We start from the raw sequence: 12,593 nt of genomic DNA on the forward strand, positions 1-12,593 counted from the left end.
CAGCGCCACCCGCGTCCCCTCATTTTAGTAGGAGCCCATAAATGAAGACCATAAAGGGAGGAAACATCAGATATTCACCCAAGCCAGCTATCCATGCTGGCCCTACATGGGCCAGCAAAAAAGTCAAGGGAAAATTTATATGCCAGATCCCATATAAGGGGTCAGAGTCAGTCTAAGCCTAAGGCCAGGCGGAACAGCTCCGTCTTGCAGGCCCTGCAGAAAGATGTCAAGTCCCGCAGGGCCCTGGTCTCTTGTGACAGAGCGTTCCACCAAGTCGGGGCCAGTGTTGAAAAGGCCCTAGCCCTAGTTGAGACTTTGTGTGCTCATTTACTAAAGATGCACTGTGGCTTGTCATTCACAACGGCGGCGCTTGTCATTCACAATGGCGTCGTGCATGCGATATTAACTCTTACATCAAAATATTGTGTTACGTAGTATATTGAGCTACTATTTGGCACCTTTGACACGACTGGTGTTTCTCCTAAGCAGGTGCCTAAACAACAGTTATAAGTTTAAGTGTGGCTGTGTTGTATACTCAGGGAACTTAAGTATAAAGGTATTGTGAATAAATGAGCAAATAAAAAAGTTTGGTTCTTTTTCCTCCCTGCTTTCATAAACAAGAGATAAGGCATAAGCGTGGTGTCTGACATAAGCAGAATAAAAGTTAATTTGGGGGCTAAACTAAATTTGGAGGCGCTGGGCGGATCTTTGCACCCCGGTGGCACATATGCTAAAGACAGCGCTGTTGGCGGCCAAACCCACGGCAGATTTCGAAGTCCTGGGCCTGTGCTTCTGGAATTGGATAGTGGGCAAAAGGATGACTGGTTATTCTGCAAGAACTTTCTCCCTTGCCCCTTTTCCCAGAAGGTCAAGTTGCTCACAGAACAGCCTGCAAGCTCAGGGAACAAGCTGACCAAACCGGAAGAGGAGGCTGATATGGCGATCATGAAGGCTGTTCGAGGTTTGTTGATATGAGTCAAGATCTGATTGTCTTAACCAGTTTCTTATTTCCCAACAGTGATGAGTATGTATCTGCCACAGTGGTCCTTGAATTGCGGTGGCAGCAGCCAGCACTCTGATACTAAGACCCTCGCGGTTGAGACACTGGAACTACAGGCCACATGAAAACATCCAAGACGTTTAGCTTAAGTCAGCCTGCAGGGTCGGACCAACAGTCAATCTAGTTCATCGTCACGTTCTCAACATGCCCGTACGAAATCCACAAACAGGTCCTGAGCATGTAATAATAATAATAATAATAATAATAATAATAATAATAATTTATTTATTTCCCCAGCCACTCTGGGTGGCTCCCAACAGAATATTAAAAACACGATAAAACATCAAACATTAAAAACTTCCCTAAACAGGGCTGCCTTCAGATGTCTTCTAAAAGGTAGTTGTTTATTTCCTTGACATCTGATGGGAGGGCGATCCACAGGGAAGGTGCCACCACCGAGAAGGCCCTCTGCCTGGTTCCCTGTAATCCCTGAGAGAAGTGAGGTTACAGGGAACCAGGCAGAGGGCCTTCTCGGTAGTGGCACCCTTCCTGTGGAACACCCTCCCATCAGATGTCAAGGAAATAAACAACTACCTGACTTTTAGAAGGCATCTGAAGGCAGCCCGGTTTAGGGAAGTTTTTTATGTTTGATGTTTTATCAAACCGCCAGAAGGCCCTCGGCGCTGGACCTCAGTAAGCAGTGCTCACCCCTGTGGCTTCCAGCAACAAGCATTCAGAAGCATTGCTCTCCTGCCTAGTAGCCATTGATAACTCTTTCCTCCATGAATTGATCTAACACTCTTTTAAAACCATCTAGGTCCGTGGTTATCACTGCCTCCTGTGGCAGGGAGTTCCATAGTTGCTGCATGAAGAATCATAGAATCGTAGAGTTGGGACCCCAGGGGTCATCTAGTCCAAACCCCTGCAAGGCAGGAATCTCAGCTCAAGCAACCATGACAGATGGCTGTCCAACTTCTGCTTAAAAACCTCCAAGGAAGGAGAGTTCACCACCTCCCGAGGGAGTCCGTTCCACTGTCAAACAGCTCTTACCACCAGAAAGTTCTTCCTGATGTTTAGTCGGAATCTCATCTAAGATCATTTCCTTTAAGATGAATCTAATTTGCACAAAGGGACGCAGGTGGCGCTGTGGGTTAAACCACAGAGCCTAGGACTTGCCGATCAGAAGGTCAGCGGTTCGAATCCCCGCAACGGGGTGAGCTCTCGTTGCTCAGTCCCAGCTCCTACCAAGCTAGCAGTTCGAAAGCACGCCAGTGGAAGTAGATAAATAGGTACCGCTCTGGCGGGAAGGTAAACGGCGTTTCCGTGCGCTGCTCTGGTTTGCCAGAAGCGGCTTAGTGCTGCTGGCCACATGACCCGGAAGCAGTACACCAGCTCCCTCGGCCAATAAAGCGAGATGAGCGCCGCATCCCCAGAGTCGGTCACAACTGAACCTAATGATCAGGGGTCCCTTTACCTTTACCTTAATTTGCACAAAAGTTCCTGCGGCAGGGAGTTCCACAGATGTGCCACATTCAGAAGTGCTTTCTTATGTCTTCCCTGAATCTTCCAAGATACAGATTCATTGTCCATGGGTATGATAAAAGAGGGAGGAAAAACTGCTGGCTGGAGCTGATGGCAGCTGTAGTCCAAAGCATTTGGAGGGCACCAGGTTGGGGAAACCTGTTTTAAGATTTCAGGCAATGACTGGGACCACCTGAGGCTTTAGCTGGCGATGCCAAGAACTGAAGCTGGGACTTCGCGGGGCATCCATTCTGCCGCTAAGACACTCCTGCGCCTTCCAGTCAAAACTCCCAGCGTGCTCCTTCAACATCTGGACTGCATGTGGGATCCTGATTTCAGGCCCCGGGGACTCGCTGTGAGCTAACAAGCGAGGCCGTCCAAAACCAACATTAGGGAACAGCCGCAAGCAACTCAGAGAGGCTTCATTCACAAAAGCATGCACCATGTCCTGCTCAACTTCCTCTCGGCTTCCTTTACAAACCTGGATTTCGGCATCATTGCAAACTCAGACCATGATTAAGATCGCGGCTAACAGATTAAGGTTCAATCCTGACAAGACAGAAGTACCGTTTTTGGGGGGACAGGAGGCGGGTGGGTGTGGGGGATTCCCTGGTCCTGAATGGGGTAACTGTGCCCCTGAAGAACCAGGTGCGCAGCCTGGGAGTCATTCTGGACTCACAGCTGTCCATGGAGGCACAGGTCAATTCTGTGTCCAGGGCGGCTGTTTATTGGCTCCATCTGGTACGCAGGATGAGGCCCTATCTGCCCGCAGACTGTCTCGCCAGAGTGGTGCATGCTCTGTTTATATCTTGCTTGGACTACTGCAATGCGCTCTACGTGGGGCTACCTTTGAAGGTGACCCCGGAAACTACAGGAAGTCAGATTATCCTCCACCAGGGCCAGGGCCTTCTCAGTGATGGCTCCCACCTGGTGGAATGTTCTGTCCCAGGAGACCAGGGCCCTGCAGGATTTAACTTCCTTCTGCAGGGCCTGTAAGACAGAGCTATTCCGCCTGCCTTTCAATTTGAACTTAGCCTGATCTTTTGTTCCCCTTCCTTCCCTCCCCCTCCCCTTTTTATGAAGATTACCTGCTCTGGGATCCCACAGGTAAATCTCCCCTGGTCTCCTCGCTGGCCCAAATAGGACTAATTTAGCCAGCTAGCCCTGGGGATCATCTAATGTTTATTGGATGGATTTCCCCCCTAAATTGATTTTTGAATTCTGAATTTATTGTTATTCACGTTTTATACTGTATTTTATGCTGTTTTTTTTGTTGCATCAATTAAGTGTTTTAAATTTGTTGTTAGCTGCCCTGAGGCCGGTTTTCTGAACCGGGAAGGGCGGGGTATAAATAAAAAAATATTATTATTTATTTATAATAATCCTGGGCAAACCCTGGAGGACTTTAACGTCCGAGGGCGCTGCTATTCTGCCAATCTTTCACTGAAACTTAGGGGAAAGGGTTTTTTTCCGCCAATGGTGGAAGCAGGGTCTGTTATGCTTTCAAATTGTATAGGGGTCTGCGTGGTCAGATTCCTGCGTTGTACTAAATGATTTTGGGGGTCCCACCAGCTGTATGGTCCTATGGTTCTATGATAGAATTCTCCGTGAAATCAGTTCCAGGGAACCTTGTGCTGGCTGCGATTTGAGGCGATTTGGTGCACTCATAAAACAGTTTCTTGCAGAATGAAAATAAGTTGTTTTATACAGAAGATTTGTCCAAGTTCGCCTTTGAACATCGAAAAAAGAAACTCAATATTGTGAGACTCTGTGTTATTTGTTTTTCATTTTCCGCCGGAATGGTTTTGTCGCTTTTTGGTGCTGCCACCAAGTGGCGAGCCTTGTTGCAGCACCCTAAATTTAAGAATACAGTCATACCTCGAGTTACAGACACTTCGGGTTGCGCGATTTTGGGTTGCGCACCGCGCCAAACCTGGAAGTACCGGCACAGGTTACTTCCTGGTTTCTGCACTTTACGCATGCGCAGAAGCGCTGAACCATGACCCATGCATGGGCAGACGCGGCACTGCAGCTTGCAACCGCTGCGGGTTGCGAACGTGCTTCCCAGCACAGATCACGTTCGCAACCCGAGTATCCACTGTATACCTAAATATACCCATGAGCCTTCTGAGTTGGATGAATAAGTCTCTGCCCAAGATGCCCATTTTGTATCGCTTCAAAACTCATCTTACTTTTGCAACTGTTTTAGCTTTTTAAAGTTACAGTGGTACCTCGGGTTACAGACGCTTCAGGTTACAGACTCCGCTAACCCAGAAATAGTACCTCGGGTTAAGAACTTTGCTTCAGGATAAGAATAGAAATCGTGCTCTGGCGGTGTGGCGGCAGCAGGAGGCCCCATTAGCTAAAGTGGTGCTTCAGGTTAAGAACAGTTTCAGGTTAAGAACGGACCTCCGGAACGAATTAAGTTCTTAACCTGAGGTACCACTGTATATTTTGCACATCGCTTTGGGAGCTGGGCAAAAGGCGATGGACGAATAACAACAGCAATGAACTGTGAAAAATCGTATTTTGCACCATTTTGAATTTGATTGCTTCTGCGGCGGGGTCTTTTTGACGCTTCTAACGAATGTCAGCTTGGTGTGTGTTTGTGTGCGTGCGAATGGGAGGTCTGGAACGTCGTCGAGGCAAACAGTGCAGGGATGTGGATGAATGAATGGAGATTGGTGGATATTTGTGAATGGATGGAACTCGTGGAAGTTGCCAGGCTGAAGTTTGAGAATGAAATCACCAGGCTGAAGCCAGGGAAGGTTGTGGGGTGCTCCCAACCTAGATTTAGGTTTGATGAGGCCCTAAGCTACTGAAGGCAATGGGACCCTTTATATGTCCAGCTGTCCTTTGTCAACAACAAATGGTCGATGTTGTTGTTGAGTATATGCTATATGGTAATTTATGGACCTAATAGGTATCTAAAGCCATTTGCACATGTTGACTTGCAACCAGTCCATGCAGAATGTAGGCAGCCTATATATAGAAAGGAGCGAAACAGTGATATTTTAGGGAGCAGGCTGGCAGGCGGGGCCCATGACTTACATCATAGGAGCAACACAAAACACGGTTTCTGTATGTAGGTTTTATTTTATTTGTTTTTTATCTTATATTTTGGAAATGTACATCCAGGGTTTTTTTCCTTTAATTTTTTAGGGGGCAGCCCAAGAGAGTGGGGCCCTAAGCTATAGCTGAGCCTTTCTCAACCTGTGGGTCCCCAGATGTTGTTAGACTACAACTCCCATCACCCCAGCTAGCAAGGCCAGGGCTCAGGGATGATGGGAGTTGTAGTCCAACAACATCTGGGGACCCACAGGTTGAGAACTGTGGCTATAGCTTGTTTAAAGGTAAAGGGACCCCTGACCATTAGGTCCAGTCGTGGTTGACTCTGGGGTTGCGGCGCTCATCTCGCTTTATTGGCCGAGGGAGCCGGCGTACAGCTGGTCATGTGGCCAGCATGACTAAGCTGCTTCTGGCGAACCAGAGCAGCACACGGAAACGCCGTTTACCTTCCCGCCAGAGCGGTACCTATTTATCTACTTGCACTGGTGTGCTTTCGAACTGCTAGGTGGGCAGGAGCTGGGACTGAGCAACGGGAGCTCACACCGTCGCAGGGATTCGAACCACTGACCTTCCGATCAGCAAGCCCAAGAGGCTCAGTGGTTTAGACCACAGCACCACCCATGTCCCTTATAGCTTGTTCAGATTATACGTGAATCCATCTGGTGTAATACCAGCCGTCTGCCTGCTCAGGTGCAGAATGGACAACTGGGTCAGAAGGCAGAGGAACGTTAGAATGGGCTGAAACTCAACGTTGCCAGAGGTCCCTGGAGGCAGAGTTGGAATGGAACTAGGCCTCATCCAGACATTGTGACATGGTGTCTGGCCCTTCCCTATGGGCAGAGATGAATCTGGGTCAGCTCCAGAGAGGTGCGTCCGGGAGCTTTGCCAAGTGAGCGCAGCAGTAAGCAGAGAAACATCTGCACGTTCTAGGTGAGTGACATTCTTAGAGGCGTATCGTCTTCACCGGACTGCAGAACAGGCGAATCTCTTTCTCACATTGTTATGTGATACGGCACAACACTAGGGAGGAGTGAATTTGTCCGTTTTGGTCTCTCACTGTATAATAATAATAATAATAATAATAATAATAATAATAATAATTTATTTATACCCCGCTCATCTGACTGGGTCTCCCCAGCCACTCTGGACAGCGTCCAACCAAATATCAAAAACAATACAGCGTCAGACATTAAAAACTTCCCTTCAGGTGTCTTTTAAAAGTAAAATAGTTGTTTATTGCCTTGAGATCTGATGGGAGGGCGTTCCACAGGGCGGGCGCCACCACCGAGAAGGCCCTCTGCCTGGTTCCTGTAACTTGGCTTCTCGCAGGGAAGGAACCACCAGAAGGCCCTTGGCGCTGGACCTCAGTGTCTGGGCAGAACGATGGGGGTGGAGACGCTCCTTCAGGTATACTGGGCCAAGGCCATTTAGGGCTTTCAAGGCCAGCACCAACACTTTGAATTGTGCTCAGAAGCCTCCAGGGAGCCAGTGAAGATCTTTCAGGACCGGTGTTATGTGGTCCTGGCGGCCACTCCCAGTCACCAGTCTAGCTGCCACATTCTGGATTAATTGCAGTTTCCGGGTCACCTTCAAAGGTAGCCCCACGTAGAGCGCATTGCAGTAGTCCAAGCGTGAGATAACTAGAGCATGCACCACTCTGGCAAGACAGTCTGCGGGCAGGTAGGGTTTCAGCCTGCATACCAGACTCTTCCTATCTTATGTTCCGCTCTCTACATATCCACGAGTTTGCGGCTTGCTTGATTTGAAATCCCTCGTGAAAATTCATCAGCATTTCAGTGTGAATTTCCCCTAACGGACTAATTTCTGTATGCAATTTTGCCTCACGTACATTTTTGCAAAGCAATGTCCCCCAACGTGGTGCGTTCTTTCCTACTATTAGATATTTTGGAAGTGATTTTCATTAATGCATGCTTTTTTATGCACACACTAACCTAGCGCATGCATTCCTGTGCACATTCCCTGGCTGCAGAAGCACACTGCAAATTTCAGGAAAGTGTGAATTTCAGCTGTGGTTTGCGTTCCCTATAATGCATATACTGTACTAGTGAGAATTCGTTATTAGAAGGGAAATTGCGTAGCAAAATTGTGTATATTAGGCATTGAAACTTGCATTGAAACAAATGCCTGTTTGGAGAAATTTACATTAAAATGAGGTGTTTTCAGGGGGACTTTAAAAAGAAAAAAGTTAACTGCTGTGGAAATAGGAAGAAATGAACTTAGAGGCTGGGAAGGGGGGAGTGTAACTGTGAAAATTCCCCATATTAGGTTAACAATCAACGCCTCTTCTTCACAGGGAATTCTGAAAACTGTAATTCTCTGAGAGGACTAGGAAGGTTTCCTAGACACCTCTCAGCACCCTTAAACTACAGTTCCCAAGATTCTATGGGGGAAGCCATGACTGTTTAAAGTTGTATCTAGTGCTTTAAATTCCTGGCACGAATGTGGCCTTGCTTTAATAATAATAATAATAATAATAATAATAATAATAATAATAATAATTTTTTATACCCCGCCTATCTGGCTGGGTTTCCCCAGCCACTCTGGGCGGCTTCCAACAAAACACTAAAATCCAATAACCTATTAAACATTAAAAGCTTCCCTAAACATAGCACCCTATATATTGCCTCTGTTAAAACACACTCTCCAAAGACATATAAAATCCTGGACATTGAGGTGCCAGGGAAATAGTTCATTTCTTCTCCTCTGAACAGCACTGCATCGTTGCCGAACTGTCGAGACAGAGCAATCCAGGACAGCCGATCCTTTAAAAAAGACAGAGGGAGATTAGCGACGAAAATCTGCAAACTCCAGCTCAGCAAGTTGCATCCATCACGCCTGGGGTGACAGTTGCCGTGGAGAGGAACCCGACTGCACAAACAGCAACACAACCTCCGAAATATATCCTGGCATTAACCCAATGGGGAGGGAGCAGGGCCGGGCTAGCCAATCGGCAACGGCGGATGGGAGAAGAGAAAGCTTGATGGGCGCAGGCCAGGGGGCTCCGGTTACGATCTGCTGCGGTTGCTACGGAGACGGTTGGCAGGCTCCGGCCTCCTGACCCAACAGGCCAATTTGGGGTTGGGTGGGGGCTGCAAGTTCCCACCTCCTCCCTTGGTTCCTGTGTAAGATACAACCTCTGTCGTTGCCTTAAAAGCATGACACCTCCCCGGGGTACCTCATTTTGGGCCGTGCAAAAGCGACGGCCAGTTTTTCTCCCCGGTGTATTTTCCCACACACACCTCCGCAGCAAATTCCAGCCCGGACAGGATGTGTTGAAACCTCAACTCTCCCCGTTGCATTAGGCGGAAGAACTCGATGTTTGCATCCACGCCAAACCTAGCTAATGGCGTATTTGAGGCCCTGTGCCATCGGTTTCACTAACAAAAAGAGCATCTGTTGTTTTGCTTAAGAAGAGGCCTGCGTTCTTCTGCAAGAGAGGTCTTTAAGGTTCAAAACATCCTAAGGGTGGTCTTTAAGGGACTTGGGTTCCTGCACAAAGATTCACCGCTCGGTCGAGTTTTCTCCTTGCAATGGATCAGAATAGCCAGCCATGCCTCCGGTTTGAAATGCACCCCCCTAAAATTGATCTATTAATCGATTGCGCTGGTTTTGTTTCCGTGACATTCTTTAAGCGGCCCCCAAAAGATGGCAAAGGCTGCAATGCTAACCCCGCTTACCTGGGAATAGATTTGATGCTCTAGATCATGGGTAGGCAAATTAAGGCCCGGGGCCCGGATCTGGCCCAATCACCTTCTAAATCCGGCCCACGGACGGACCGGGAGTCAGCGTGTTTTTACATGAGTATAATGTACATTATAAATAAGGGACGCGGGTGGCGCTGTGGGTAAAAGCCTCAGCGCCTAGGGCTTGCCGATCGAAAGGTCGGCAGTTCGAATCCCCGTGGCGGGGTGCGCTCCCGTTGCTCGATCCCAGCGCCTGCCAACCTAGCAGTTCGAAAGCACCCCCGGGTGCAAGTAGATAAATAGGGACCGCTTTCTAGCGGGAAGGTAAACAGCGTTTCCGTGTGCGGCTCTGGCTCGCCAGAGCAGCGATGTCACGCTGGCCACGTGACCTGGAAGTGTCTCCGGACAGCGCTGGCCCCCGGCCTCTTGAGTGAGATGGGCGCACAACCCCAGAGTCTGGCAAGACTGGCCCGTACGGGCAGGGGTACCTTTACCTTTAATGTACATAATATACATTTTTACATCCTGTATACCTGAAAGAGCGTCTCCACCCCCATCCTTCAGCCTGGACACTGAGATCCAGTGCTGAGGGCCTTCTGGCAGATCCCTCCCTGCGAGAAGTGAGGTTACAGAGAACCAGACAGAGGGCCTTCTCGGTAGTGGCGCCTGCCCTGTGGAACGCCCTCCCATCAGATGTGAAGGAAATAAGCAGCTATCTTCTCTTTAAAAGACATCTGAAGGCAGCCCTGTTTAGGGAAGTTTTTAATACTTGATGCTGTATTGTTTTTAACACTTGATTGGAAGCCGCCCAGAGTGGCTGGGGAAACTCAGCCAGATGGGCGGGGTATAAATAATAAATATTATTATTATTAGTAGTAGTAGTAGTAGTAGAATATGTCCTTTTATTTAAAATGCATCTCTGGGTTATTTGTGGGGTTATCCCCCCCCCATATAGTCCGGCCCACCATAAGGTCTGAGGGACAGTGGACTGGCCCCCTGCTGAAAAAATTTGCTGACCCCTGCTCTAGATGCCCCCCCCAAAGGAAATGAACGTGATGGTGAAATGCAGTGGAAAAAGTATGGAATAAACACCATTTGGCACGATGTTGTACTACCTCCGTACAAGCAAATAGGGATGAATGCTCAATAAATGCTGTATTATGTCCACACAAACTTTGTGAAGACAAATCGGGAGGGGTGCTCTCAGTAAATGGGCTGTCTAGGATGCCTGATGTTGTCCAGTTATAGCACTGTGTTTCCTGTGCTGTGCTGTCCTGTCTTTTCAGACCTGATCTGTGTGCATAGCTGTCAACTTACAGATTTGAAAATAAGGGACCAGCAGCCTCTAAAATAAGGGATCAGCAGCCAAAATAAGGGATTTTCCAGGCACAGGTATGTTCAACTTCTGAGCCCCTCCGAGCCAAAGGCAGAAAGCCCAGCCAGCAGCCAAACGAAGCCTCAAGCGGTAGTTCCCACAGCGCAGCAACCCGGCAAAGGGGATGCAGCAAGGAAAACCACCGTCACCTCTCCACTGGGAAGCGCTGAGCAAAGGCAAGTCCCCAGGCAACGCGGCCGATTTGATCGGCACAAGGCCTGCAAGCTCCACCCCCCAGTCGTTCTTAGACTCTTTATTGGGTGAGCAACACAGCCAAGCAACACATTGGAGCCTCCCTCCTCCCTGGCCAGCAGGGAGGGAGGGAGAGGAGCTGCTTCCTTTGAAATTTAAGGGACATCATTTAAGGGAAATCATCAGTAAGGGACAGCAGCGGGACACGGCGCTGGGATAAGGGAGTTTCCCGCCAAATGAGGGACAGTTGACAGCTATGTCTGTGTGATGGTTTCTCCTCAACCCCTCCCCCCAAAAAAACCCATAACTGCAGCGAAAGCCTGTTGAGTGAGAACAGGAACAGCAGTATTCACTCCCCCCTTTTTTTTCACATACACATTGCAGAGCTTTGCAGCAGTAGAGGGCTACAGGAAGGAATCATAGAACTGGAGAGTCAGAAGGGACACTAAGGGTCATCTAGTCCAACCCCCTGATCCTAATGGTTCCACTTAAAAGGGGGGCTACACACGAGGCTTCCCAAACACTCACTGCAAGGGGTGCCATTTTGTGAGGGCTCCAAGAAGCTTCGGCCTGAATCCTAGGGACGCTTCAGAGAACTGCAGTCCCATGGGGTTCTTCGGATGGCAGCCAATACAGTTAAATTGGTTTAAATGTGTAGTGAAGATATTCTCCCAAAGACCCAGAGATGGTACTTCTCTAGTTATGTAAAGGTGAAGGACCCCATGACAGTTAAGTCCAGTCATATGGCGACTATAGAATATTTGTGTGAGATTGTATGGGGAAAATACGGAATAACAGATACAATATTGCTTAAAATGTATATAGGAAGTGCAGTGTAAGTGATGGAAGTCAATCAATGAAATTTTTATTATTGAGATATTTGTAGAATAAATTTGGAAGAAATTCTTCCATCTTTTCTTCTTCTTCTCCTCCTCTTTATTTTTTCTTTTTCTTTCTTCTTTTCTTCCTTTTTTCTCTTTTGTTCTTTTTTTTATAGATAAGTGCTTATCTGAAATATATATGTATGTATTTGCAACATTTTGCTTATATTTTTGTAATAATTATGTTAAATAAATTATATTTTTTTAAAAAAAAGTCCAGTCAAAGGCAACTATGGGGTTGCGGCTCTCATCTCGCTTTCAGGCTGAGGGAGCTGGCATTTGTCCACAAACAGCTTTCCAGCAGGACTAAACCGCTTCCAGCACAATGGGACGCCATGACAGAAACCAGAGCGCACAGAAACACTGTTTACCTTCCCAGTGCAGCAATACCTATTTATCTACTTGCACTTTGACGTGCTTTCGAACTGCTAGGTTGGCAGGAGCTGGGGCAGAACAACGGGAGCTCACCGCGTCGCGTTGATTCGAACCACTGATTTTCCGATTGGCAAACCCAAGAGGCTCAGTGGTTTAGACCACAGCGCCACTCGCATCCCTCCTAGTTATAAGGTACCCACTGGGACACCAACTCTTCCCCATGCAGGTGAATGTGTCCTGGATTTCACCATTGGATGCCACCACAACACCTTTGTTTGGGTTTCCCAAAATAGCTGAGATTTTATTCAAAAAAAAAAGCGTCAGTCACATTTTCAGTCAACTGAATTGTCCAGGGCTTTAGGGCACAGTTCCATCCCTCCTGCCACCCTACTGCTCTTGCCAACTTTGTTTCTTCTATGCCTTTTAAGCAGCTGCACAACCCACAGGAATTTAGAAGGCGGCCTTTTTCTCCACCT

This window comes from Podarcis muralis, chromosome 4 (assembly GCF_964188315.1).
Source record: "Podarcis muralis chromosome 4, rPodMur119.hap1.1, whole genome shotgun sequence".
NCBI lineage: Eukaryota > Metazoa > Chordata > Lepidosauria > Squamata > Lacertidae > Podarcis > Podarcis muralis.